Raw genomic sequence first — 27,698 nt, forward strand, 5'->3', positions numbered from 1 at the left:
TTTTGGTGGTATTTAGCTTAGATTTTCCATGAAGTTTTAGTTTGGGCAACTCTGTGACACACCTTGTAGGAAATGGAGAAGGGGGAATGTAACTTAGAATTGTAAAACAGAGGTGACCTCAGTGTCAGTGGTTTAGTTTAAAAGTTCCAGACCAGAAGTGTTTAGTTAAGACCCTGATGGGAATGGGGGATGAGAGGTGGAGCTGATATATGTTATGAAGCAAGAAAGGTACTCTCAGATGCTTACTACCTGGAATTCAACTTCAAGTCAAATCTGATGTAGGATAGAGAAGGGCATTCTCTCTGGTTTTTGATCACTGTAAGGTGATGCTACAGGATTAATGGGATGGTATGTTTTGAAATCTATTTAACCTTCATTTCTTTTGCATTATAACTTTTGTATTATTTTTAAGCCAGTTCTGCAACATAGTAACTTATGTTTAAAAGAGAGACCACCTCTTTAAACCAGCCAAAAAGAATGATCTATTAAGCTACATTTCAATGCAGTAATAACTTCAGCTGGGATTACAAAACTATGCAGAGAAACTGTAAACTGCTCAGCAGTGGAACCAAGTGAGAATCCAAATGGAGTGATGAGCTGATCAGGGTTGTGGAAAACTTACACTGGACTAAATGGAATGAACTATCGTTTGCAAACTGTCAGTCATCAGAAAATGATTTACAGGATTGATAGTAACAGACTAGAAAAGCTTGGTTCACACAGAAATTGTGCCGTCTTTAGTGTGCACAATGTGGAGTGGGGGGGGGGGCGGCAACATTAAATTAGCATAATGTGTCTCTTTCACCTTCCGCTGAGTAGCAAGCAGCCAGGTTCCCTCCAAAGCAACAATATAACATCTTTACAATATTGAAACTTCTCACTTTAAAATAATTTTGTCAAATTAAAATCTGACACCGGGTAAGGAAAAGATTTTGAAATCGGTGCAAGCAGAGGTCAGTGTTCACTGGAGCATTGTTCCGGGTTCTGTGCTCAAGGCTCTGGTCTTCTGACTTGTGCTATCCACTGAACTGTGGCAGATACCGCATAGAGATATGTCCAATTACCCTGCAGTTCTGTACTTGAAACTGTCACTCGATAGGTGAGATTTTAGTAGAAAAACCACTGCTCACCCATGCAATTAAAATTGCAGACAATTTCCTGCAGGTGCAGATTAACATGATTATAGTGCAGATGGCAAAAAATGACAATGAGAACATGCTTTGCACTTTCAATGCTCTTTTGCCAGTGAATGATGTTGATTGCTTATCTCTACTTGTGCTCTTTGGTGCTTTCAGGATCCTACTGTTCAGTGTGTATTTGGTTGCATTGCTTATCCTGCCCAGGTGCATTTCCTCACATTTATCCAGATTCAATTTCATTTCCCACTGATCAGTCCATCTGCCCTGACAATTTATGTTCTCTTGCAGCCTAACACTATTCTTGTTATTAATTAACACTCTGCCAATTTCTGGAATGTTTGCAAACTTACTGATCAACCCTCACAACATTCAAGGTAAAAACAATGACTGCAGATGCTGGAAACCAGATTCTGGATTAGTGGTGCTGGAAGAGCACAGCAGTTCAGGCAGCATCCAAGGAGCAGTAAAATCGACAGTAAAATGATCCATCCGAGTTTTCTTTTCAAATGGACGGAGAGCTTTAAAAGATCTGCCTGCATGTGTACAGTTGACAAACTTTCTTGTTGCACACATTGAGTTGGAGTGCTGAAACAAAAGCAGAAATTGAGAGAGAAACTGCAAAATAAAACAAAGAACTGCAAGTGCTAGAGATCCGAAACCAACATGGAAATTGTTGGAGAAACTCAACAGGTCTCAGCATATGTGGAGAGAAAGCAGAGTTCACGTTTCAAGTCCAGGTTCCTACTTCATAACTGTTAAGAACATCTACAATTCTTTGTTTTGTTTAAATGAGCTGCAGTGCCTTTTGTATATGTCTCTAAAGCAACTTTAGTCCGTCGGTAAATTTCCAATTTAAAATGTTGACTGAGGAAAGTAGACAAAACTTCCAAACGTTCCATAGCTGAAAGCATACTTTTAAAAAAAAATCATTCCATTGCCATTATGAAGGCCTTGGGACTGTATCAGATATATAGTCAGCCAGAGACATTTAGAATTAATCTGCATGAACTGTTAAATTGGATCCTTTATCTGGTTCTATAAGGTTCTTTAGGGAAGGGAATCTACCTTCCTTACCTAGTCTGGCCTACTTGTGACTCCAGACCCATGGCAATGTGGTTAACTATTGGCTGCCCACTGGGTAATTAGGTAAGGGAAATAAATGCTGGAATAACCAATGCTGCCCACATTCCATGAATGAATGTATCTTTCAACATCTCTTTCTAATTGACTCCCTGTGCCGGTATATGTGCGTACACCACATCCTCAAGTGGACAATATGATAAAGAAATTTTCACCACACTGCTAAGTTCATCTTAAAGTTGCTCAAAGTTGGATACACTATTCCATTTGTGGAGTTTGAACAAACCAAATATAAAAATTCATTCAGAAAGAAATTGCCTTTGCAGAAAAGAAATTGCAAGAACATGGACTGCACTGTCCTGGAGTCTCGATATACACAGGTAATTTTTATATTGAAACGACAGGTAGGTCCATGATTGGAAGGAAAGGTATGGGGATAAAATACAATGCAATGAGATTTTAAAAAAAAGCAACCTTCAATGGCCAATGAATTGCTAAGAAGAGATATGCTGAATCAAATATCCAATCCAGTTCTTGCATTCCGTGGCTTGAAGAAAGATCATTGGCCCGAAACAACCATCTGAAGAAGGTTCTGAAAGCTAGAGATCCCAAATAAACCTGTTGGGCTAAAACCCTGATGTTGTGTGATTTTTAGCTTCATACACCCAGTCCACCACCGGCATCTCCAAATCAGGCCTCTTTCTCTTCACAGATGTTGCCTGATCCACTGAATATTTTTAGCACTCTCCTTTTTATGTCTGTGGTGTGTAGTTGGTTTTATGTTCATAGAACATAGAACATAGAACATAGAACAATACAGCACAGAACAGGCCCTTCGGCCCACGATGTTGTGCCGAACTTCTAACCTAGATTAAGTACCCATCCATGTACCTATCCAAATGCCGCTTAAAGGTCGCCAATGATTCCGACTCTACCACTCCCACGGGCAGCGCATTCCATGCCCCCACCACTCTCTGGGTAAAGAACCCACCCCTGACATCTCCCCTATACCTTCCACCCTTCACCTTAAATTTATGTCCCCTTGTAACACTCTGTTGTACCCGGGGAAAAAGTTTCTGACTGTCTACTCTATCTATTCCTCTGATCATCTTATAAACCTCTATCAAACCTCTATCAAGTCACCCCTCATCGTTCGCCGTTCCAACGAGAAAAGGCCGAGAACTCTCAACCTATCCTCGTACGACTTCCTCTCCATTCCAGGCAACATCCTGGTAAATCTTCTCTGCACCCTCTCCAAAGCTTCCACATCTTTCCTAAAGTGAGGCGACCAGAACTGCACACAGTACTCCAACTGTGGCCTAACCAAAGTCCTGTACAGCTGCAACATCACTTCACGACTCTTGAATTCAATCCCTCTGCTAATGAACGATAATACTCCATAGGCCTTCTTACAAACTCTATCCACCTGAGTGGCAACCTTCAAAGATCTATGTACATAGACCCCAAGATCCCTCTGTTCCTCCACCTGACTAAGAACCCTACCATTAACCCTGTATTCCGCATTCTTATTTGTTCTTCCAAAATGGACAACCTCACACTTGGCAGGGTTGAACTCCATCTGCCACTCCTCAGCCCAGCTCTGCATCATATCTAAGTCCCTCTGCAGCCGACAACTGCCCTCCTCACTGTCCACAACTCCACCTATCTTCGTATCATCTGCAAATTTACTGACCCACCCTTCGACTCCCTCATCTAAGTCATTAATAAAAATTACAAACAGCAGAGGACCCAGAACTGATCCCTGCGGAACTCCACTTGTAACTGGGCTCCAGGCTGAATATTTACCATCTACCACCACTCTCTGCCTTCGACCGGTTAGCCAGTTTTCTATCCAATTGGAGTAATTTCTGAAACAGGACACTTAGTACGAGGAACAGCATCAACATCATCCGTGTCATGACCAGTTAGTTCTGGGTGGGAAAGGCTGCCTGGACGGTTTCTCAGGGTGATTGCACCATCCTTCTCTGCCATCTCCTATCTTTCTGGACAAGCCAGTTCAGTAGGCCAGGTTCAGGAGAGAGGGTCAGACTGTGATCTGTGACCAGCCGGTGTCTCTGGAACAAGGTATGAGAAAAGTACACTGCCTTTATAATGGGGGGATGAGGAGGGGGAGGGGGAGACAGACATTATCTCAACATTGCCTGGATTAGGAGTGGAAAGGACAGAGAGGGATGGGTTCAGGAGAATTCTCTAGATTGCCGTGGCCTGAATTTTGACCAAGGTTCCTTTTCTCTTGTGCTGCATTAAGGCTGCAAACAAACCAAACAAGTACCACACTCACAAATAGCATGTAAGTCAGCTTCTTAAGGAACATGAATAACCCCACGTCCATTGACCTTGATAAAGCAACCTTACCTGATAGATTGTATTTACAATCCAAAAACAGACCTTTGGGCCTGACTGGTCAACACTGCCCTTCAGATCACTTTTCCTGATGAATGTATCAAACTTTCCTTTAAATGTAGCTCTCCTACTTGCATCAACTGATTGGTTATAGCGGCAAGGTCTACATTCTAACCACTTGCTGAGAGAAATAAAAGTCTTTCGAATGCTTTAAAGTTTTTGCTAATCTTGCAGTTGTGTCCCACAGTTCTGGTTACCCTCCCATGTGGAAGTATCTTCTCTCAGTCTACACGTAAATCTTTCATTAACTTAAAGAACTCTATCAAGTTCCTCCCTGTAGACTCTTTTAGAGAAGAATGAACGCTGGGCAGTCCAAACTTTCCTGACTGGTAGAAGCTATGACAATAAAACTTGTGCAAGCCAACAAAAATATTTGTGCAGAACAATTATCACCATGTAGTGCAGTGAGTGCCAGACTGTGCACCAGAAACATATAGGAAACTAGAAAAACTCCACAATCGATAAGCCAGTTGCAGTTTCTTGATTCCAAGGGAAGATCATCAAACGAGTGTTAGCATCATGCTGCAAGTCAGGTCCACAATATTCAGAAAAACTGCATCAAAAACCAACTCTGATGGACCAGGCTGTGTGACTGTAGGCCTGTGAATTATCTCCAAGCATAACAAGTGCATCTCTCTGTGAATCCCAATGCTTCTATTGATGAGGCAGAGCAACAGGTGAGAAGGAAAGAAAAGCAAGCAAATCCCACAGCTTTTTGGGATATTCTGTCCATTTGTGCAAAGATCAAAGAATCGATCCATAGAATGCCTGGAGTGTGGAATAAGGCCAATCGGCCCAACACATCCACACCAACCCTCCAAGAGCATCCCCTCCTGATCCTTGTAACCCTGCATTTCCCATGGCTAATCCACCTAACCCACATACCCCTGAACATATGTGTAATTTAGAATGGCCAATCCACCTAACCTTGTATATCTTTGGACGGTGGGAGGAAACCAGAACATTTGGCAGAAATCCACACAGACATGAAGAGAATGTGCAAACAACACAGAGACACTTCCCCAAGAGTGAGATCGAACTGGGGTCCCTGGCGCTGTGAGGCGGTAGTGCTAACCATTGACTATGATGCTTATGAATCTACTTAGTCAGTCACATGAAGTCCCATTGCAGTAACCCATATCCCAGAGCAGGCATTATCTTTGAACTGAGGGCCCTCCCATTCCACCACCAATTATCCTGTCAGCTCTGATATCATCTTTGCTGCATCTTGTTCAATATTTCTGTCTTCTTTAACTAAGAAAGATCACACCCTGTTCACAGGTCTCTGTGTGGTTTAACTCTGGTTTTAAAGTCATTTACTTTAACTTCTCTGCTTTTCAATTATATCCCTCTTAAAAATGAATACTAATGTTCCTTTATTGCTTTTTGTCCAGTGGCTTTAATTATCGATGTCACAAGTGATTCTAATCTTTAATCTGATACCCTACCACAACTTGCTACCTATTTTCCAAAGGGCTATACAATCGCCTTATCCTTCCTGCCACTAACAATTGCTTTGGGGGTTTTTGCTTAATTTACTGAAGCTTATTTGCCACCTAAATGCACATTCTACAAGTTTGCTAAAGCCTGCCAGTGCTTTTGGTCACAGTTTTCTCACTGTAGATTCCAATTTGGTGTAATTTTCAAATTTTGAAATTTCATTTCCAATTCTACAGAGCAAACCCTTTCCATAAATGTGGTCGTAGTGAAAAAAGAAACCCTATGGTGCACTTGTTAGTCTGATTAGCTACTTTAGCTCCACTCTTTTCTTCTGTCGTCAACTTGCTATGCATTCTGCTACCTGTCCATGACTTTAAATGTTCTGATCTTAGTAATGAGTCCACTGTCAGGTTCCAAGTGATTGGTTGTGATAAGGGACTGTCTAATCAGGGACATAGAAAGACACTTCTGTGGCCAACAACAGGACATCAGAATGGTGTGTTGCCCCCCTGGTGCAGGGTCAAGTAGAAGATGCAGAATATTCTCAAAGGGCAGAGAGACCAGGAGGAGGTCATTGTACACATTGATACAAGCAACATAGGAAGAGAAAAGGCTAGGATAAGAGAATATCAGAAATTAAGCAGGAGGTTAAGAAGAAGGACATCGAGGGTAGTAATACTTGAATTACTCCTGGTGCCATGTGCTGGTGAGGTTAGGAATAGTGGAATAGAGTAGATGAAAGCTTGGCTGAGGAGATGATGCAAGGGGCAGAGTTCATTTTTGGATCATTTAAATATCTTCTAGAGTAGAAGTGACCCACATAAGAAGGGCAGATTGCATCTAAATTGGAAGGGGACGAATATACTGATAGGGAAATTTGCTAGTGCTACCCGGGAGACTTTAAATTAGGAAGGAGGTGGGTGGGACCTAGAGAGACCATGAGGAAAGAGATATGTCTGAGACTGATGCCGCTGATAAAAGGAGCCAATCAAATAGTCAAGGCAGGAGGAGCAAAGCTGAGATTGAGGTAAGACTGATAAATTAAACTGCATTTATTTCAATGCAAAATGCCTGATATGGAAGGCAGATGAACTTAGGGCACGGTTGGGAACTTGGGACAGGGATATCATAGTAATTACAGAGATGTGGCTCAGGGATGGACAGGATTCGCAGCTTAATGTTCCAGGATATAAGATCATATAGGAAAGATAGAAAAGGGGGTAAGACAGGAGGGAAGTGGCACTTTCGATTCGGGATAACATTCCAGCTGTACTGAGGGAGGATATTCCAGGGAATATGTCAAGGGAATTTATTTGGGTGGAACTGAGAAATAAGAAAGGGATGATTACTGTATTGGAATTGTACTATAGATCACAGTAGTCAGCACGAAATGGAGAAACAAATTTGTAAGGAGATATAAGTTATTTGTAAGAATAATCGGGTGGTTCATTTTTCAAATGTAGACTGGGACTGGCATAGGGTTAAGGCCTTGGATGGAAAGAAATTTGTTAAGTGTGTACAAGAAAGCTTTCCTATTCAGTATGTGGGTGTACCTACTGGAGAAGGAGTAAAACTTGACCTTCTCTTGGGAAATAAGGCAGGGCAAATGACTGAAGTGTCGGGGGAGTAATTTGGGGCTAATGATCATAATTCCATTAGTTTTAAAATAGTGATAGAAAAGCATAGATCAGATCTAAAGGCTAAAATTCTAAACTGGAGGAAGGCGAATTTTGACAATGTGAGGCAAGAACTTTCAGTAGTTGATTGGGAGAGGATATTTGCAGGTAAAAAAAATGGTTAGAAAGTGGGATGCTTTTAAAATGAGATAACTAGAGTCCAGAGGCAATATGTTCCTGTTAGTGTGAAGGGCAAGACTGAAAGGTGTCGGGAATGCTGGATGACTAGTGAAATTGAGACTCTGGTCAAACAAAAAAGGAGCCAAATGGAATTCCTACAGTGTGGAAGCAGGCTATTCAACCCATTGAGTCCACACTGACCCACCAAAGAGCATCCCACCCTGACCTACCCCTCTACCCTAGCCCTGTAACATTTCCCATGGCTAATCCATCTAACCTGTGCACCTTTGGATTGTGGGAACAAAGTGGCAATGAATTCCACAGACTCACCGCATTCCCATTATGTTATTATTGTGACTAATTCATCATATTAATGCTTAATCAGTGAACAGAAGCATTAAAATGTCATCCAGGTGAATCACAAAGTGAGTTGCCGCCACAGCACAGTCTGCACATGGCTACATGATATTCCCCAAGTGACTAAGGCATAAAATGGAGCCAGACTGCTTGCCTGTAGCTGCATGCAAGTGAGAAGCTGGTGGGACTTTTCTGTATGACACTGTCCTGGTAGGGACACCTTCATATGCTGCTACGCCAGTAATGTCGCAGGGGTGGCCTTGGTTCTGGACATGTATGCAAGGAGGCAACTGGCAGATATGGAGTCCTGCAGATGTCACTTTGCACTAGCTTAGCAACTAACTGCTCAATGTTGCAGAAAACGCCAGGCATTCAATGCATGTCAGCATGCTATTGCTGCATCGATTCAGTGTGTTATGCCATATCTGACTGTCTACTAAGTATGGAACACGTGTGATTAGATTAGCTTCCCTACAGTATGGAAACAGGCCCTTCGGCCCAACAAGTCCACACCGACCCTCCAAAGAGTAACCCACCCAGATCCGCTTGAAATGAATGCCCACTCACCTAGCACGTCCAAGTCCTCTGCAGCCTCCCGCTTCCTGAACACTACCTAAACCTCCTCTTTGTGTCATCCTTGTGTCATTGGCAAACTTAGCAACAATGCCCTCAATTATTTCATCCAGATCGTTAATGTATAATGTGAATTGTTGTGATCCCAATACTGATTCCTATGGAGAACTCCACTAGTCACTGGCTGCCATCGTGAAAAAGATTCCCTTATCTCTACTCTCTGCCTCTGCCAGTCAGCCAATTGTCTATCCATGCCAGTACCTTGTACGTAATACTACGGGACTTATCTTATTTAGCAGCCTCCTGTGTAGCACCTTGTCAAAGGCCTTCTGGAAATCCAAATATATCACGTCCACTGGATCTCCTTTGTCTAACTAGCTCATACACCCTCAAAGAAGTCAACAGATTTGTCAGGCATGTTCGCCCCTTTATAAAGCCATTCTGACTTAACCCTATTTTACCACACACTTGCAAGTACTCTGCAATCTCATTTTTAATAGTGGACTCTATAATCATACCATTGATCAAGGTGAGACTAATTGGCCCATAGTTTCCTGTCTCCTGCCTCCTCCCCCTTTCTTAAACAGCATGTTACATTAACCATGCTCCAAATCCACTAATCCTTCCATCACACAGAATTCATAATAGTTGCGGATTAATGCCTTCCAAACAGCAAAACATGTGAAGAGATTTCTCCTCATCTCAGTCTAAAATAACCTTAGACTGTGACTTCAGTTCCAGATTCCCCATAACCTTAGACTGTGACTCTGGTCCCAGATTTCCGGTCATTGGGAACATCCTTCCTGTGCTGAAAATGTGTTGCTGGAAAAGCGCAGCAGGTCAGGCAGCATCCAAGGAGCAGGAGAATCGACGTTTCGGGCATGAGCCCTTCCTGAAGAAGGGCTCATGCCCGAAACGTCGATTCTCCTGCTCCTTGGATGCTGCCTGACCTGCTGTGCTTTTCCAGCAACACATTTTCAGCTCTGATCTCCAGCATCTGCAGTCCTCACTTTCTCCTAGAACATCCTTCCTGTGTTTACTCTGTCTATTCCTGTTAGAATATTACAGGCTTCTTTGAGATTCCACCCCCAACCCAGCCCATTCACTCTTCTAATCTTTGTTGAATATCGACACAACTAATCCAGACCCTCTTTATCTGCCAGTCCTGGGAGTCAGTTGCACTCCTTCTATAGCCAGAACATGCTTCTTTGGATTGCTCCCTACCTCCCCGGGCTGCTGGAAGAATTTGGCTTGTATGAACCCTACAGCAAATAATCAGAGCCTTAATTACACTCCTTATGTATCTGTTTTCAGGGAGATGAGCCACACTGAGTCCCCTCCTTCCTATTTCTATGAAACCTCCCAGTGAGGCTGGTTGAGTCATTGCACATCAATGAGCATGGCTCCAAGTTGTTTCAACACCCCCTTTTCTGCGTTGGCTCCTGAGCAGCAGCAAACGTCAAGCCATTTTGTTTCCCATTTCACCCAGAAAAACTTTTTTAACTAGTTCAACATCAAAACATGACCTTTTCTTTTGAAATCTGCGTTGGCAATGTTTTGTTACATTTTCTGTTTCTGTGGTAAGTTCCAGAAGCCCACTTTGAACTGTGGTGTTTGTTTTACTGTTCAGATGTTGTGATGAGAAAAGATTTTTATTTGGTCCTTTCGTGAACATCAATCCTGACGCATTTTCTGTCTTTGTAGACACCGGAAAGATTCTGTCACTGAAAAAGTGAGGAGAGAGAGAAAGGGTTTGAGTGAAGAAAGAGAGAGAATGGGAGAGAGACAGAGACAGACAGAGAGTGGAGCCTTTAGCATGCCCTATAGTTTTTTATTGCCATTAGCTCCATTGACTGGACAGCTGGGATGCGATGTAGGGTGAGGCCAACAGTGCGGGATCAATTCTGAAAGCAGCTGAGGTCCCATGGAAGCACTGTTTCCCTCAGGCTAAACTCACCACCAATCATCTCTCTCTATCTCGAATAAGAGGTCTTCGTGTGATTTTATTTTCTCCTGCTGCATCTCAATGCTAATCACCAGCCAGCCAATCAGCATTCTCTTCTCAAGTATTATAAATTGCCGCTTCCTCAATAGTTTGTCCTGCCTCTGCTTCAGATTTGATGAGTGTAAGGTGCACAGTGTCAATGTCCTGCCACTTTTGAACAGCCTTTGGTACAGTTAGTTGTTTCTTCTTAGGTTTGAAAACAGCAGTGCCTGAGAAGTGTCCTTCTAAACCCTAGCAATTCTCAGGTGAATCTGGGAGGATGAGCTAACCTTTGCATCTGTTGCAATTATCCTTCCAGTCAAATGGGTAGCATTGGCAGGCTTTGAAGTTGCACCTTCATTGTTAGGTCCAGGAGGTCATTGCAATCAGAAAGGAGAAAGGTCGCTCTTACCAGCACACCTGAAACATTTCGGGATTTACCAGAGACACCGTACATTGACAGTAGCAGGGCAGGTGGAGACAGCGCTCTGATTGGTGATTCATGATATTAAAGACAACTGGAAATGCAAAGCTGAAAATGAAAACAAAATAGAAGCAGATTCTGAGACGAACGTTCAGAAAATCAGAATGTTTCTTTCTTGCAAAGGAATGACACACCTGCCATCAGGGTGAGTTTTCAAATTGAACACAGGAAGTCATCAAGATGTGATGGAGATAAAAATAAACACAGTTCAGACGTGCCGTTTTTCATGATAGGAACTGCATACTCTTGAACTGAAAATAGCACGAGGCCAAGAGAAGACATCTACTTTGAGAAAAATTAAGTCAACAGCCCAGGAGTCCATCTGTGATGTTTCTGCTCCATATGAACGCTATCCTGCCTCTCTTCATGTAGCACCTATCATTATACCCTAGTATTCCTGTCTCTTTTTCGTTGTCATTAAGTTTCCCCTTAAGTGGATTTATGCGAACTGGATCGATTATGCCATGTGATAGCGAGATCCCTATTGAACCACTCTTTGGGTGAATCAGTTTTGACTTGATTCCCTCTTCAATGAATTAGTAACTTTTTTATTTTGAATCTCAGGCGTTGATCTCTTGCACAACTGGAACAATGCATACTTAATCAAGCCCTTTCATTCTCTTAAACGCCTCTACCAGCTCTCTTTCATGTGCAGTCAGTTATTTTAAAAAAACTCTTTCACGGATATGTGTGTCCCAGGCAAGGCCAGCATTTATTAGCCATCCCTAACTGTCCCAGAGCCAAGAAACTTTCTGGGCTTTTTCAGAGGGCAATCAAGAGTCAACCACATTGCTGTGAGTCTGGAGTCACATGTAGGTCAGACCAGGTAAGGATGGTAGATTTCCTTCCCTTAAAGATATTAATGAACTGGCTGGCTCTTTGCAGCAGTTGACAGTGGTCGCCTTAAAGTTGGCTTTTAATTCCAGACTCTATTAAATCCAAATTGCAATGTCTGCCATGGTTGCTAGTATCAAACACACATCCACAGAAGTTAGCCTGGGATTCTGAATTGCTGATTTGATGACATTACCACTATGCCTCTGCCTCCTCCCTAACTTTCCTGACGGGTATAAGCTCTTAGTCTGCTATGATCTTCATAAATACCTTTTGCACCTTTTCCAGTGCCTTAATGTCCTTTCTATATTGTAGCTGTGTGTGCAGTTTTGGTCTCCTCCTCTGAGGAAGGGATCCTTGCTATAGAGGAGATTTACCACATTGATTCCTGAGAAGGCAGGACTGATGTATGAGGAGATTGAGTTGGTTAGAATTGCACTCACTGGAGTTTAGAAGTTGGGAGGTAGGAGGGGAAATGGAATCCCACAAAAGCTTATACAATTCTAACAGTTTTATGTAGGTTAGATGCAGGAAGTAAGTTCCTAATGGTGGGGGAATCCAGAACCAGCAGTCCTAGTTTCGGAACTAAGATTAGGAGAAACTCCCTCACCCAGAGAGTGGTGAGTCTATGGAATTCTCTACCACAGGAAGTGGTTGAGGCTAAAACATTGGCATGGTGGCTCAGTGGTTAGCACTGCTGCCTCAGAGTGCCAGGGACCTGAGTTCAATTATAGCTTTGGGCAACTGTCTATGTGGAGGTTGTAAATTCTCCTGATGTCTGCCTGGGTGTCCTCTGGGTGCTCTGGTTTCTTCCCAAAATCCAAAGATGTGCAGGTTAGGTGAATTGGCCAAAGATTAGATTAGATTAGATTACAGTGTGGAAACAGGCCCTTTGGCCCAGCAAGTCCACACCGACCCGCCGAAGCGAAACCCACCCATAACCCTACATTTACCCCTTACCTAACACTATGGGCAATTTAGTATGGCCAATTCACCTGACCCTGCACATCTTTGGAGGAAACCGGAGCACCCGGAGGAAACCCACGCAGACACGGGGAGAACGTGCAAACTCCACACAGTCAGTCGCCTGAGGCGGGAATTGAACCCGGTCTCTGGCGCTGTGAGGCAGCAGTGCTAACCACTGTGCCACCATGCCGCCCACGATGTGTAGGTAGGTGCACTAGTCAGGGGAACTATAGGGTAAGGGAATGGGTCTGGGTGGGATAATCTTTGAAGAGTCATTGTGGACTTGTTGGGTCTAATGGCCTGTTTCCACACTAAGGATTCCATGATCAAGAAGGACCTCTTGTGGTTAGGGGAAATCAAGAGATATGCAGGGAAGGAAGAATTAAGATATTGAACTCAATAATCAGCCATGATCACATTGAATGGAAGAGTAGGCTCCAGGGGGTCAAACGACATACTCCTGCTCCTATTTTCTATGTTTCTTTGAGACCTATGCATGTCCAATGCTCCTTGTGTGGTATAACCAGGAAAGTTTAACATGCTTCTCAGTTCCCTCCCATTCTCCTGCCCTCTGCTCATAACTCTGTACATTATTTCTAATGAAATAGTCATCTAGTGACCTCTCACTCCAACCTCTCACTCTCACAATGCCCTGCCCTCCACTCCCACTGTTCCAATCCCGACCTCACCATCAAGCCAGCAGATAAAGGGGGCATAGTGGTAGTCTGGCACACTGACCTCTACACCTCTGAAGCCAGATGCCAACTCGAGGACACCTCCTCCTACCGCCCCCTTGACCATAACTCCACCCCCCATCACCAAACCATCATCTCCCATACCATACAGAACCTCATCACCTCAGGAGATCTCCCACCCACAGCTTCCAACCTCATAATCTGGGAACCCCGCACTGCCCGGTTCTACCTCCTTCCCAAGATCCACAAGCCTGACCACCCTGGCTGACCCATTGTCTCAGCACGCTCCTGCCCCATTGGACTCATTCCTACCCACCTCAACACTGTTCTATCCCTCCTAGTCCAGGAACTCCCCACATACATTCAAGACACCACCCATGCCCTCCACCTCCTCCAAGACTTCCGTTTCCCCGGCCCACAACGCCTCATCTTCACCATGGATATCCAATCCCTCTACACCTCCATCCACCATGACCAGGGCCTCCAAGCCCTCCGTTTCTTCGTCTCCCGACATCCCCAACAGTACTCTTCCACCGACACTCTCATTCGTTTGGCCGAACTGGTCCTCACCCTTAACAATTTCTCCTTCGAATCCTCCCACTTCCTCCAGACTAAAGGCGTATGGGCACCCGTATGAGCCCAGCTATGCCTGTCTCTTTGTTAGCTACGTAGAGCAGTCCATCTTCCGTAATTACACCAGCACCACTCCCCACCTCTTCCACTGTTACATTGATGACTGCATTGGTGCCACCTCGTGCTCCCACGAGGAGGTTGAGCAATTCATCAACTTCACCAACACATTCCACACTGACCTTAAATTTACCTGGACCATCTCTGACACCTCCCTCCCCTTTCTGGACCTCTCCATCTCCATTAATGATGACCAACTTGACACCGACATTTTTTACAAACCCACCGACTCCCACAGCTACCTGGATTACACCTCTTCCCACCCTACCTCCTGCAAAAATGCCATCCCGTATTCCCAATTCCTCCGACTCCGCCGTATCTGCTCCCAGGAAGACCAGTTCCACCACAGAACACACCAGATGGCCTCCTTCTTTAGAGACCGCAATTTCCCTTCCCACGTGGTTAAAGATGCCCTCCAACACATCTTGTCCACATCCCGCACCTCTGCCCTGAGACCCCACCCCTCCAACTGTAACAAGGACAGAATGCCCCTGGTGCTCACCTTCCATCCTACCAGCCTTCGCATAAACCAAATCATCCGCCGACATTTCCGCCACCTCCAAACGGATCCCACCACCAGGGATATATTTCCCTCCCCACCCCTTTCCGCCTTCCGCAAAGATCATTCCCTCCGTGACTACCTGGTCAGGTCCACGCCCCCCAACAACCCACCCTCCCATCCTGGCACCTTTCCCTGCCACCGCAGGAACTGTAAAACCTGCGCCCACACCTCCTCCCTCACCTCTATCCAAGGCCCTAAAGGAGCCTTCCACATCCATCAAAGTTTTACCTGCACATCTACCAATATCATTTATTGTATCCGTTGCTCCCGATGCGGTCTCCTCTACATTGGGGAGACTAGACTCCTCCTAGCAAAGCACTTTAGGAAACATCTCTGGGACACCCGCACCAATCAACCACACCGTCCTGTGGCCCAACATTTCAACTCCCCCTCCCACTCTGCCGAGGACATGGAGGTCCTGGGCCTCCTTCACCGCCGCTCCCTCACCACCAGATGCCTGGAGGAAGAACGCCTCATCTTCCGCCTCGGAACACTTCAACCCCAGGGCATCAATGTGGACTTCACCAGTTTCCTCATTTCCCCTTCCCCCACCTCACCCCAGTTCCAACCTTCCAGCTCAGCACTGTCCCCATGACTTGTCCTACCTACCTATCTTCTTTTTCACCTATCCACTCCACCCTCCTCTCTGACCTATCACCTTCATCCCACCCCCATTCACCCATTGTACTCTTTGCTACCTTCCCCACCCTCCTCCCTGACCTATCACGTTCATCCCCACCCCCACTCACCTATTGTACTCTATGCTACTTTCTCCGGACGGCCACCCTCCTCTCATTTATCTCTCCACTCTTCAGTCACTCTGCCTCTATTCCTGATGAAGCGCTTTTGCCTGAAATATTGATTTTCCTGCTGCCTGAACTGCTGTGCTCTTCCAGCACCACAATGATCCAGAATCTTGTAACCTCTTGAATGCCTTAATTGAACCTGGCTCCACCATCATTCCAAACAGTGAATTCCAGATCCAGACCACTCACTGGGTGTAAAAGTTTCTTCGCCACTTGCATCACATTTACTTCTTTTGCAAATCAGTTTGAATCTGTGCCATCTCATTCTCGATCTGGTTATGAGTGGGACAGTCTCTCCCTGTCTATACTATCCAGACCTTTTGTGATTTTGAAAACTGCAATCAAAATTCATCCTTAGCCCTCCTCTTCTTCCAATGTCAGAAATCACATGACACCAGGTTATAGTCCAACAGGTTGTTTGAAATCACAAGCTTTTGGAGCGCTGCTGGTTCATCAGCTGAAGTGTCCACGAAAGTGAAACTGACTAGCTTGTAATTACTCAGATTTCCTTTGAATCATTTTTTGAAAAAGGACATAATGCTGATCATTCTCCAATCTTTTGGCACTAAACTCAAGTCGATATAAGACTGAAAGATGACAATCTATGCCTCTGTAATTTCCACTTCCACTTCCTTCAAGCTCTTGGATGTGTCTCATCTGGTCTTTGTGTCCTGTCAACTCTAAGTATTATCAGCTTATCCAACATCGCTCCTTTTCAATTTTGAACCACTATAGAGTCTGAGATTTCTCCTCTGTCACCATGGCCTGAGTAGCATCTGATTCTTTGGTAAAGACAAATGTAAAATATTCATTTCATACTTCAGCCATGCGCTCCTGCCTTAATGATTTGGGCATTAATAATATCTAATCCTTTAACCATACTTATTATTTATCTGCATATAGCCTTTGAGATTTCCTTTTATATTAGCTGCCACCTTTTACTTGTTATGTTTTTTTGCTTCTCTGATTTGCATTCCTTTTGGTTCTTGACTCTATTTTTTGACCTGAAACTTGTCTTGAGCATACTTTTCCTTCTTTATCTTAATTACCATGTCCTTTATTATCCAGGGAGCTCTGGATTCATTTGTTCTACTTTTCACTGTGAGGGAATGGGCTTGACTGCACCCATATCATTTCCTGCTTGAAGCTAGTCCATTACTCAGTTATAGATTTTCCTGCCAATTTTCATTGCAGTTTATCCAGTCAAGCATATTGTTGTTGCATATTGAAATTGGTGCTCTGCAAATTGCTTTTTTGATGCTTTGGATTGTCAGTGTGGAGTTTGTACATTCTCCCCGTGTATCCACGGGTTTGTTCCAGTTTGCTCCCACAATCCAAAGACATGCAGGTTAGTTGGATTGGCAGTTCTAAATTGCCCATGGTGTCTCGGTTAGCCATGGGAAATGCAGGGTTACAGGGATAGGACGGGTCTGGATGGGATGGTCAGAAAGTCAGTGTGGACTCAATGGGCCAAATGGCCTGCTTCCACTCTGTCGGGATTCTATGACTTGATAGACCTAATTTCTGAGAACCAGCTCCACCAGTATAGTCTTTTGTGTTGGACTGGGCACACTGCTGTAGGAAATTTTTCCGAATACAATTCAGCAACACTTGCCCCTCACTGCCCCTTGTACTTCTAATATCCCAGAATATGTTGGGTAATTAAAGTCTCCCCCCTATTTAATATTGCTGGCATTTCTCTCTGGAATTTCTCTGCAGATCTGTCCCTCTACATCCTTCGAATTAATTGAGGGTCTACAGACTGCAGCAAATAATGTGGTTCCACTGTTCTTGTCCTTTAGCTCTTCCTAAATTAATCCTGTACCTGAACCTCCTGAGACATTCACTCTTCCTCACTACAATACCCTCTTTCAACAATATTGCCATCCTGTCTCCTTTCTTTCATCTTCTTTCTCTTTCCTGCAGCCAGGAATATTTAATACCAGGGCTATTACTATTTTAGCCAGGCCTCTGTTATCACCGTGCTGTAATCTTACATGGCAACTTGTACTTGTAACTCAGCAATTTTATTTGTAGAACTCTGTACATTCACATACATAGTGATTTCTCATTTAAAACATTTTAATTTCTTCATTACTCCAACTCTAGCTATTAACTTACTATTCTTATTGTAATCTTTTGTTTCTGTGTCTCCCTGAATTTTGTGTATCCTGGCGTCACCTTTTAGTATTGTCTCCCAACTGTCACAGCCCTACGCTACTAGCAAAACTGAAGGGACTCAGTCCTAGCTTGAAGACCAAAGAAAAGTAAATGCTGGAGATCTGAGGCTCAGTTCTGATGAAGAGTCACCAGACTTGAAACATTAACTCTGTTTTCTCCTCACAGATGCTGCTAGACCTCCTGTGTTTCGCCAGCAATTTCTGTTCGTTTCAATCCTAGCTCTGTCTGGCTTGTGCAGGTGCCACCTCCACCAGTATTTCAATAATTTGAAGCTCTTCCTCCTGCACCATCTTTCCAGCCACATACTCCCAGCCTTATCGTTTGATTTCTGTACTTGCTTTTGCGTGGTAAAGAGATGATTACTTTTGAGGTCTGGTTGGCTAATTATCAACCCAGTTCTTTAAATTCTGACTGTGGGACTGCATCCCCTTTCAATCTTTATTAGTGGTTGCTACAAGGAACACAACCCTTAGCTGTTCAAGCTCCCTCAGAAAGATGTCCTGTAACTGTTATTTGACATCTTTGACCTTGGCACCAAAGCTGGTATGGCCACAGAGATGCCTGTCTGTTTTCTTAACTCAGTAATGCCCTGTCTTTAATACAATTCCACTCTTCTTTCTTCCCTCCTGCACAGTGGTGAACCAGTGGCATCACAGGCCTGGCATTCGCTGTGTTCCTCTGAGGCACCATCACCATTGTACATCAATATCCAAAACAGAAAACCAATTCTCAAGTAGGACGTTGGGTACTCTGAAACAACCTTCCTCTTGGACTGTGTGGCAGTCACCCATTCCCTGTCTTTCTGCATGACACCTACCCGCGGATGTGACCACCTCTCTGATGTGACCACCAACCTGATGGATCACCACGGTGACCCCTGCCACCTCTCACATTCCAAAACTGCAGCCAACTCCTCCTGGAAATGTGTTCATCTGGGTCAGATGCAGTGCTTACAATTCCCCTTATTCCATATGGTGGGCATTCTGCATGACGTGAGCTTACTTTCATACCATTCATGATAAATGAAGATTAGAGATTAATGAACTTACATTTTTCCCATAATAGCACTCTTTGATTTTGTTTTTCCTTGGAATGTAGCTTTCTCATACAGCTTTTCAATTCCTGGTCTCCTGGGGAATAACAGAGAGAGAGAGAGAGAGAGAGAAAGAGACAGAGAGAGAGAGAAAACAAGAGAATGAAGAATACACCTTCATCCCTCCCTACCTCACCTCTCTCCTTCACTGACCAATTCACAGTGATTCCACTCTGTCCCTCCTGCATTCTACGTATTGCACTAGAACTCTCTCGCTAAAGCACAACTTCAGACGAGTCTACTATCTAGCACTTACAGAACCAGTTTAAGGCAGTTACATAATTAGCTAATCTCACCTACTCTCGGGCAGAGGGACAAACCCTTTTACTTCATTTGCTTTTTGTTATGGCATTATTAACCAGTGTCACTGCTTTTAATTGTGGGTATTCTATACTTCGAGATCCCTCTGCTCTTTTCCCCCATTTAGAAGGTTCGGCTAAAAGTTTCCACTATGGACACAATATGCATAAAAATACATTCAAAACATGACAAGACTTTAATGGTTTCTGTTCCAGTGAAACTCTTTTGTTATTTTCCAGTTTTAAAAGCTTTCATGCGCCAACAGAACTGGGCAAAAAAACCCCATCTCGCATTCAAAACAATTCCTCAAAGCATTCCAGAGTGCAGTTGGTCAAAGCTGTCAGAAAAACATTCAACACAAAAATGAATATTTGATCTTATGTCTGATCCTTTTTTGGAAACTGAAACTGCTGTTAAAAAAAACTACAAAACCACATTAAACATTTTGCCTTTCTGAGCTGCTCCCCTTTGCTGTTTTCTGCTTTGCTAACAGCTTTCACATCTGTCCTGAGGCTTTCCATGCACTGACCGTCCTTGTGAGGCCACACAAGAAGGTGGCCCTTAACCTCCAAGCAACCCACCAACCTGACCCTCTAGGTTTGATTTGATTTGATTTATTATTGTCACATGAACTAAGATACAGGGAAAGCATTCTTTTGCATCCTAACCAGGCAAATCATACCTTCTGTAAGTACAATAGAACAGAATGCAGAATATAATGTTATAGCTACAGAGAAGACGCAGAGACAGATCAACTCTAATATATGAGAGGCTGATTCATAAGTCTGATAACAGCAGGGAAGAAGCTGTTCTTGAATCTGGTGGTACGTATTTTCAAGCTTTTGCATATTCTGCCTGATGGAAGAGGGTGCAACTGGGGTAGGAGGGGTATTTGATTATGTTGGCTACTCCCCCAAGGCAGTGTGAAGTATAAATGGAGTCAATGGATGGAAGGCTGGTTTTCATGATGGACTGGGCTGAGTTCTGCAATTTCTTGGGCAGAGCAGTTTTGATTGATGAATTTAGTTATTGTCACATGTATTGAAATACAGTGAAATGTTTTTTTTACAAGCAGTACAGGCAGATCATAGTAAGCAAGGAAGAACAGATCAAAAGATTTAGACGGAGGCATACAGGTAACCTTACACATGGTGTACAAGAGAGATGAATATTAGCAAAACCAGCTTTATTTGAGGCTACAGAGTCCATTCAATAGTCTCATAACAGCCAGGAAGAAGCTGTTCCTGAATCTGCTGGTGCGTGTGTTCAAGCTTCTGTATCTTCTACCTGATGGAAGAGATTGTAGGAGAGCATTAGCATAATGTGAAGAGTCTTTGATAATGTTAACAGCCTTTCCGTGGCAGCAAGCCATCAAAATGGAGTCCATGGATGGGAGGTTGGCTCCCATGATGGCCTGGGTTGTGCATACCACCCTCTGTAGTTTCCTACAACCTTGGGCAGAGCAGTTTCCATATCAGGCCATTATGCTTTCTATAAAGGTTGTGCATCTATAAAGGTTGGTGAGGGTCCTTATGGACATGCCAAATTTCCTGAGCCACCTGAGGAAGAAGAGGCATTATTGTGTCTTCTTGACTGTCACAACTACCTGAGAAGACCAGGGCAGGTTGTCCGTAATCGTCACTCCGAGGAACTTGGCGCTCTCCACTCTTCCAACCTCAGTTCTGTCAATGTAGATGGGGTTGTCTTCTCTTCCTTTCTTGCTAAAGTTAATGATCAGTTCTTTATTTTTGACAATGTTGAGAGAGAGAGATTGTTCTCATTGCAGCACGTCACCAAGCTGTGAAGCATCTGGATGGGATGTTTCTGTGGTGCATGTATAAAAATGGTTAAGAGTCATTGGTACCACCTGTTCAATGCTTTCCCACAGATTGACAATTGGATTTCTCAGTCATCCCAGAGCCCATTGAACTAGAGCACAAGCAAGTCACCCTCTGTACTGACAGACTGCCAGAGTAGACTCATTCAGTCCTGCATTGAAGTTCAGGGTTTACTAAAAGGAGATTGCAGCCGAGTGTTTCAAATATTGGTATAAAATTCGTGGCTGGTGCCAAGTTAGAGGTAACCATAATAAAGCAAATGCTTCCAATGTGGAAAACTGAAATGAGACAGAAATCATTCACCTTCCCCCCACCCCCTGGCCCCCTCCCTACCTCCGCCATCCACGTTCCAGTTTCTAATACAAAACAACACTTTCGATGTATTCAGTGCCCTCCTGAATGAGAGATCAAGGACTCTCATGAGTTAGTGGGGAATCTTTGACATCTTAAGGGACATTTCAAGGACATTCTTAAAATGTGTTTGTGCTTCTCTCGGGAGTCTCCCACACGGAGAGCCTGAGGTCAGGCATATAACCCATTTGTCCCACGAAGCAGTCAGAGGCAACAAAAACAGAAATTGCTGGAGGACTGAAGTTCTGAAGAAGGGTCACTGAACCCGAAGCTCTGCATTCTCTCCACAGATGCTGCCCGAACCTGCTGGGTTTCTCCAGCAATTTTATGTGTCTGTATCAGATTCCCAGCTTCAACAGTTCTTTGTTTTATGTTTAAATGATTTAGTTCCTCCATCCTGGGACAAGGTGGAACAGGGCATTTTCCAAGTGGGTGGCCAACATTTCTGCCTTGATGAATAGCAATGTTTAAAAATAAAAGTGATGGTGACCTGGTTATTTATTTCAGAGCTCTTTGTGGAAGGTTTTATTTTATGCACTTGCGAGACATCTCAAGAGGGCTAGATTAGCGGAGAAGGGATGCACTGCTAAGGCTGCATAAGGAGAAAGTGAGGACTGCAGGTGCTGGAGATCAGAGTCGAAAAGTGTGGTGCTGGAAAAGCACAGCCGGTCAGGCAGCATCTGAGGAGCAGGAGAATCAACGTTGCGGGCATAAGCCCTTCATCAGGAGTGGGAGTATGGGTGCGCTGAGAGGTAAATGGGGGGAGGGGTTGGGGGGAAGGTATTTGGAAAGGTGATAGGTAGATGCAGGTGGGGGTGGTGGTGGTAGTGATAGGTCAGAGCAAGGGTGGAGTGGAAAAGTGGGAATGAAGACGGACAGGCTGTGGTCAGACAACATTTTGAATACTGTGAGCAGTTTTGGGCCCCATATCTAAGGAATGATGTGCTGGCATTGGAGGGGTCCAGAGGACATTTACAAGAATGATTCAGAAATGTAGGGCTTCTCATATTTTTGTTTTCTCTCTCCTTCACAGAAAGAGCGGGAGCAGCAGAGGAAGTGACGGCAAGCAGAGGGGCAGCCGGGAAGGAGAACTGTGAGTATAAATACTCACTGTTTCACCACCAACGGTCATTTGAGTGGGAGCAGCGGCCGAGTTGAGGTGAACCCGGGAGACTACAGCTAAGGTAAGAGTTTTTTTCAAAATTACTTACCTGTAGCGGGCAGCGGTGTTTTGTTTTCTCTCTCCTTCACAGAAAGAGCGGGAGCAGCAGAGGAAGTGACGGCAAGCAGAGGGGCAGCCGAGACCCGGAAGCAGTTAGTGTAAGCTTAGCTGGGTTAGTTTTTTCCCCCTTTAAAAGCGTGAAGGAGAGGAACCCGAGGCACTACACGGGTAGTGCCTCCCACCCGCCCTCCTCCTCTAACCTAATAATAACATCTGTTGTGGCAAGCAGGTAAGTGCTGAATTTTGCTTGTATTATTTAGACACAGTTTTTTTTTAAACAGTTAGCTTTAGAGGGATGGCAGTGAAGGCAGTGCAATGTTCCTCCTGCAACATGTATGAGGTGAGGGATGCCATCGACGTCCCTGCCGATTACACTTGCAGGAAGTGCACCCATCTCCAGCTCCTCCAAGACCGTGTTAGGGAACTGGAGCTGGAGTTGGATGAACTTCGGATCATTCGGGAGGCAGAGGGGGTCATAGATCAGAGTTATAGGGAAGTAGTAACTCCAAAGATGGCAGATAGATGGGTTACAGTGAGGGGGACTGGGAGGAAGCAGCCAGTGCAGGGACCTCCTGCGGCCATTCCCCTCAAGAACAAGTATACCGTTTTGGATACTTGTGGGGGGGATGACTTACCAGGGGTAAGTAACGGGGCTCAGGTCTCTGGCACGGAGCCTGTCCCCGTTATTCAGAAGGGAAGGGTGAAGAAGAGCAGAGCAGTAGTAATTGGGGACTCGATAGTTCGTGGCACAGATAGGCGGTTTTGTGGGAACGAGAGAGACTCACGTTTGGTATGTTGCCTCCCAGGTGCAAGGGTACGTGATGTCTCTGATCGTGTTTTCCGGGTCCTGGAGGGGGAGGGGGAGCAACCCGAAGTCGTGGTCCACATTGGCACCAACGACATAGGTAGGAGGAGTGCTGAGGATGTTAGACAGGCTTTCAGGGAGCTAGGTTGGAAGCTCGGAGTTAGAACAAACAGAGTTGTTGTCTCTGGTTTGTTACCCGTGCCACGTGATAGAGATTCGAGGAATAGGGAGAGAGAACAATTAAATGCGTGGCTTCAGGGATGGTGCAGGAGGGAGGGTTTCCAGTTTTTGGATAACTGGGGTTCTTTCTGGGGACGGTGGGACCTCTATAAACAGGATGGTCTACACCTGAACCTGAGGGGAACCAGTATCCTTGGGGGGAGGTTTGCTAGTGCTCTTGGGGGGGGTTTAAACTAACTCGGCAGGGGCATGGGAACCCAGATTGTAGCTTCAGGGTGCAGGGCCTGGAGTGTAGGGAGGTGAGGAACATGGCATCAATTTCCAAGGAGGGTGCCTGTAAACAGGGAAGTGGCTTGAAGTGTGTATACTTCAATGCAAGAAGTATACGAAATAAGGTAGGTGAACTTGCAGCGTGGGTTGGTACCTGGGACTTCGATGTTGTGGCTATTACGGAGACATGGCTAGAACAGGGACAGGATTGGCTGCTGCAGGTTCCGGGATTTAAATGTTTTAGTAGGGTCAGAGGTGGGGGTAAAAGAGGGGGAGGTGTGGCATTGCTTGTCAAAGATAGTATTACAGCGGTGGAAAGGACGATGGATGAGGACTTGCCATCTGAGGTAGTTTGGGCTGAGGTTAGGAATAGGAAAGGTGAGGTCACCCTGTTAGGAGTCTTTTACAGGCCTCCTAATAGTCCTAGAATCATTGAAGAAAGGATAGGGAAGGTGATTCAGGAGATGAGTGACAGTAATAGGGTGGTTGTTATGGGGGACTTTAACTTTCCTGATATTGATTGGGAAAGCTATAGCTCAAGTTCGTTAGATGGGTCAGTGTTTGTTCAATGTGTGCAGGAGAGTTTCCTGACACAATATGTAGACAGGCCAACAAGAGGTGAGGCCATACTGGATTTGGTTCTGGGTAACGAACCAGGCCAGGTGTTAGAATTAGAGGTAGGTGAGCACTTTGGGGATAGTGACCATAATTCTGTGATTTTTACACTCGTGATGGAGAGGGATAAGTGTGTACTACAGGGCAAGAGTTATAGCTGGGGTAAGGGAAATTATGATGCGGTGAGGCATGACTTAGGATGTGTGGCTTGGAAAAGTAGACTCCAAGGCAAGAGTGTAAAGGATATGTGGAACTTGTTCAAGGGGCAACTATTGAGTGTCCTTGATAATTATGTACCTGTCAGGCAGGAAGGAAAGGGTCGTGCGAGGGAGCCGTGGTTTAATAAGGAATTGGAATCACTTGTTAAATGGAAGAGGGCGGCCTATCTCAAGATGAGACGTGAAGGTTCAATTGGGGCGATTGAGAGTTATAGGGTAGCCAGGAAGGACCTGAAGAGAGAGCTAAAAGCAGCAAGGAGGGGACATGAAAGGTCCTTAGTCGATAGGATTAGGGAAAACCCTAAGGCTTTCTATAGGTATGTTAGGAATAAAAGAATGACTAGGGTAGGAATAGGTCCAGTCAAGGATAGTAGTGGGAAGTTGCGTGTGGAGGCGGAAGAGATTGGGGAGACACTGAATGAATACTTTTCTTCAGTATTTACTCAGGAACAGGGCATTGTTGTCGATGAGAATACTGAGTCACAAATAAGTAGAATGGATGGCTTTGAGGTATGTAGAGAAGAGGTGTTGGAAATCCTGGAAAAGGTGAAAATAGATAAGTCCCCTGGGCCTGATGGCATTTATCCTAGGATTCTCTGGGAAGCAAGGGAGGAGATTGCAGAGCCATTGGCCTTGATTTTTATGTCCTCTTTGTCTACAGGAGTAGTCCCAGAAGACTGGAGGATAGCAAATGTGGTTCCCTTGTTCAAAAAGGGGAGTAGGGATAGCCCTAGTAACTATAGGCCGGTGAGTCTCACTTCTGTTGTGGGCAAAGTCTTAGAGAGAATTGTAAGGGATAGGATTTATGCACATCTGGATAGGAATAATGTGATCAAGGATAGTCAGCATGGTTTTGTGAAGGGCAAGTCGTGCCTCACAAACCTTATTGAATTCTTTGAAAAGGTGACGAAGGAGGTTGATGAGGGGAAAGCGGTAGATGTGGTATATATGGATTTTAGTAAGGCGTTTGATAAGGTTCCCCATGGTAGGCTACTGCAGAAAATACGGGGATATGGCATTGAGGGTGAGTTGGAGGTTTGGATTAGGAATTGGCTGGATGGAAGAAGACAGAGGGTAGTAGTTGATGGCAAAGTTTCTTCATGGAGTGCCGTCACTAGCGGTGTTCCGCAAGGATCTGTTTTGGGACCATTGCTGTTTGTCATTTTTATAAATGACCTGGAAGAGGGGTTAGAAGGTTGGGTGAGCAAGTTTGCGGATGATACCAAAGTCGGAGGAGTTGTTGACAGTGAGGAAGCATGTGGCAGGTTACAGCAGGATATAGAGAAGCTGCAGAGCTGGGCAGAAAGGTGGCAGATGGAATTCAATGTAGCTAAGTGCAAGGTGATTCACTTTGGGAAGAATAACAAAAAGATGGGGTACTGGGCTAATGGTCGGATACTTGGTAGTGTGGATGAGCAGAGGGATCTTGGTGTCCATGTACACAGATCTCTGAAAGTTGCCACCCAGGTAAATAGTGCGGTGAGGAAGGCATATGGCGTACTGGCTTTTATTGGTAGAGGAATTGAGTTCCGGAGTCCTGAGGTCATGATGCAGTTGTATAAGACTCTGGTACGGCCGCATCTGGAATATTGTGTGCAGTTTTGGTCGCCATACTATAGGAAGGATGTGGAGGCATTGGAACGGGTGCAGAGGAGGTTTACCAGGATGTTGCCTGGTATGGAAGGAAAATCGTATGAGGAAAGACTGAGGCACTTGGGGCTGTTTTCACTAGAGAAAAGAAGGTTTAGGGGTGACTTGATTGAGGTGTACAAGATGATTAGGGGGTTAGATAGGGTAGACAGTATGGACCTTTTCCCGCGTATGGAGTTGGGTATTACAAGGGGGCATAGCTTTAAATTAAGGGGGGGTAGATATAGGACTGATGTTAGGGGTAGGTTCTTCACTCAGCGAGTCGTTAGTTCATGGAATGCCTGCCAGTAACAGTGGTGGACTCTCCCTCTTTATGGGCATTTAAGAGGGCATTGGATAGGTATATGGAGGATAGTGGGTTAGTGTAGTTTAGGTGGGCTTGGATCGGCGCAACATCGAGGGCCCAAGGGCCTGTACTGCGCTGTATTCTTCTATGTTCTATGTTCTATGTTCTATATGAGGAGCGGTTGAGGACTCTAGATCTGTACTTGATGGAGTTTAGAAGGATAAGGAAGTATCTGATTGAAACTTACAGAATACTGAGAGGCTGGAATAGAGTAGATGTGGTGAAACTGTTTCCACTAGTAGGAGAGACCAGGAAACAGGGATTTAGTTTCAGAGTGAAGACAAATCTAACAAAGGCAGCTGGAAGCATTTATGTTCAATAAGTAATTCTGAAATTGAAAGCTAGTCTGTCAGGGTGACTGGGGAAACCATCACTCGGTGGTAAAAACCCACCTAGTCTTTCTTTACCACCCTTATAGAGAAATAGAAAAATAGAAAATAGGACCCATTCAATCCTTCACGCCTACTCCATCATTCAATGTGACCATAGCTAAAAATCACACAACACCAAATTAGAGACCAGCAGGTTTATTTGGAAGCATTAGCTTTCAGAGCACTGCTCCTTCATCAGCTAGTAGGGCAGGATCATAACACACTGAATTTATAATAAAAGATCAAAGTGGATGTGATGTATTGAATGCAACGTGATTGTGGCTCTGTACTACATCCTCAGGAGAATTCATACTCTCAACAAACAGTATTTCAATTCCATCTCAAACATCAAAAACTGTAAGTACAACAAACTTTTATCTACCCACCTCCATAACCAGCGCTCCTCAAACATTCCAGAAGATTCCCCT

Source organism: Chiloscyllium plagiosum, unplaced genomic scaffold (assembly GCF_037043375.1).
Source record: "Chiloscyllium plagiosum isolate Xiang-an unplaced genomic scaffold, Cpla_swu_hap1 HiC_scaffold_6, whole genome shotgun sequence".
Lineage (NCBI taxonomy): Eukaryota > Metazoa > Chordata > Chondrichthyes > Orectolobiformes > Hemiscylliidae > Chiloscyllium > Chiloscyllium plagiosum.